The following is a 3,053-nucleotide window of genomic DNA, read 5'->3' on the forward strand; positions in this document are numbered from 1 at the left end:
ATGTGTGCTCTCTGTTGTGAAATTTCCTAAGTTTCGTTTATATATCGTATACTGATTCGATCGAATGAGTATCTCATTCGATCGAATGAGTCCTGGTTCGATCGAATCAGTCACTGATTCGATCGAATCAGTTTCTTTTGACATTTTCAGTCCGTTAACTTGGTTTCACGAACGTTATTTTCATATCGAACCATCCTGATAGAACTGGGGACATACACATGACATTTCATGTCCTAACAAAAGTCATTGTGATGAAGATAAATTATATAAAGTGATGATGCTCGCGAAAATAAGAGTTGTGTAAGTCGTTATTGAACAAAATTCAGGTCACAATATGAAACATAAAGTATTTATAAACGCGTGTCAAAAGATTTGCAAAGCCATGGTCATTAAGTTTATGCAAAATGATGAATGTTAAAATTTGTTACTAAAAAAATCCCGCATTCAACATTCAAAATGAAACCTTGAATTTATAAAGTTATTAAGAGATTTATCACCTTAGGTGACAATATTTAAAATCTTGAAATCATACATATAATCGTTATATATATTTAAAATCATGACAGTATCATATATATATATATATATATATATATATATATATATATATATATTTAGAGTTTATAATTTAAAAGCGATTATTTGAATACATGAGGTTGTTATAAATACACTAGTTGTATGTAGGTATACACACACACACACACACACATACACACACACACACACACACACACACACATATATATATATATATATATATATAAAATTAGGGTAAAACGAAGCTTGCATGTGTATGGAGAGGTTTTAGGCTTCGAATGGTGAAGAGTTTGGAAATTTGGTGAAGAGTGAGTATGTTTTGGTTGGCTTGCGTAGTTGGGTTTTCTTGGGTTGGATTTATGAGGTTTGTTGAGTTTAGGTTGTTTGAGTGGTTTAGGCTTAGATGATTTGGGTGAGTAATGGTTGGGCTATTAAGGGAAGGTTTTTTGCTTATTTGAGCAAGAGTTACGTTGATGGGTTGGATAATTCGATCTTGACTAGTTTGGGTTGAGTTTCAGTTTATTCATGTATTTTGTAAGGAGTGCTTGGGTTACTATTTTGACATCAACTCTATGGTTGGATGGAAACGGTGTGGCGATATGGTTTGGTGAATTGACATAGTATGGGTCGAAGAATTTGAATCATAGTTGGGTAAGCTTTGGTTTGTATATGTTCAAGGCATTCGTGAGTGTGTTTTTCGGTGTCTTTGAAGCATTGGGATGGTGAGTTTGATAGGTTTTCGTGGCGTAGAAGTGTCGGTAGTTAGGGCCTTTTGTTGGGTTGATTTTTGTATATTTTGGACTTGCATGGGGTTTGGGCAGATGAGGGGTATACTTTTGGATGTTTAGGTTTCGTTCATATTGAGGAAAGATTTGAGTGCGCGGGAAAACTTTTGAAGTATAAGGATGGTTTGATTTAAGGCGGTAGTTTGAGATGGGATACGGGTGTTTGGGAACTTGTGGTTGCATTTAGGGAAATTTTGACTAATAATAGTTATTAAATTGAAAATATCATAATTTATAAATAATGCTTGAAATGTCCATGAAAATTTTAATAATTAAAATTACAAGTTAATATACATATATATATATATATATGAATATATATATTATATAAATATAAATAGAATTTTTTTGAGATCTGAGCATGTGAACCACGCAAAATCTTTTTTTATAAAGATTACAATAATTTTTTTTTTGCTTATCAGGAATTTAAAATACGTAAATTGAATGTCAAAATTTTTTATGAGGTCTCAATATTAAATGATGAATGTCCTTTTTGGGAATACAAAGTTGCAAAATGAAAATCGTTTTTCTTTTACCAAGTTCGTTACTTAATATCGTGTAACAAAAATATTATGGTAAGTTAAAATGACCGGCATTGTAAATCGAGAAATAACAAGTAACCGATTTTTTTTGTCTTTTAAGTAAAATTTCTATGAAGTTTTGCGTGAGGATTTCAAGAAGATTACAAGCTATAAGTTTGTGACTTTCTTGAAAGATCATGGTAAAACTATCATAAGAATTTTAAAACGCGGACAATCGTATGATGTAAGTTTTATTTGCGAAAATTTAAAATGAACCAAAGATTGTATGATGAAAGTTGTTATTAAAATAAATTTGGGTAGCGAAAATTCTACCACATGTATTATATAATACAGTATAATTAAAAATGTCGTGAGAAGTTTAAATAATTAAATTTTTGAAGTGATCGTACAAAATAAACGGAATAGTTATAAAAATAAAATTTTATAAAATTTTGTACAATGACTTTAAAGACAATTTAAAGTTTATACAATATGAAATTTACTTAAAATTTTAAGGTGAATTTATCATAAAACTTCCTTAATATGATGAAATTTATATAATAAGATTTTTGTTTGTAAATCGTCTTAATGAAAATAAATGGCATATTAAAATCATTATGAATAGATCAAACTCTATATATACATATATTTATTTATTTATTTATAACGGAGAGATTTTAATGAACGAAATTTGCAATAAAAATCCTTGTGAAAACAAGATGAGAAAATTGGTGTAAAACTTTACTACATAAAATCGAGATATAAGAGAATTATTAACAAATAAAAATAAAAATAAAAATAAATATAGTATTTATAAATGAAGACTTGTGGTAAGAATTTATAACAAAATAAAGGAAAAATGGTTTAAATTCTTGAAATGTAATAATAATGTTTTAAGATTCAAAGGTGAAAAAATCGCGCATAAACCACCATGACTTGATATTTCGACACTAAAAACCTTTTTGCAAAAACTACTATGTTGGGGTCTAAGCATGTGCACGTACCACCGCGTCTTTTTTCATGTTTTTGACTCAAATAACGATTGTAACAAAAATAATAAATTGGGATACAACATCGTATCAAAACACTAGTCCACGAAATCACCGTAGTTCTATTGTTTTAACACTGAAATATAGGATGGCGGGCGGAACGCTCGCATTCGACTACTTAAAGTGGTCATCTCATATGAGACAATCTTTAAGGAGATTTG

The sequence above is a fragment of the Bidens hawaiensis genome, unplaced genomic scaffold, assembly GCF_021521415.1.
Source record: "Bidens hawaiensis isolate Kalapana, Puna unplaced genomic scaffold, B.hawaiensis_p1.1 tig00419385_1, whole genome shotgun sequence".
Classification (NCBI taxonomy): Eukaryota; Viridiplantae; Streptophyta; class Magnoliopsida; order Asterales; family Asteraceae; genus Bidens; species Bidens hawaiensis.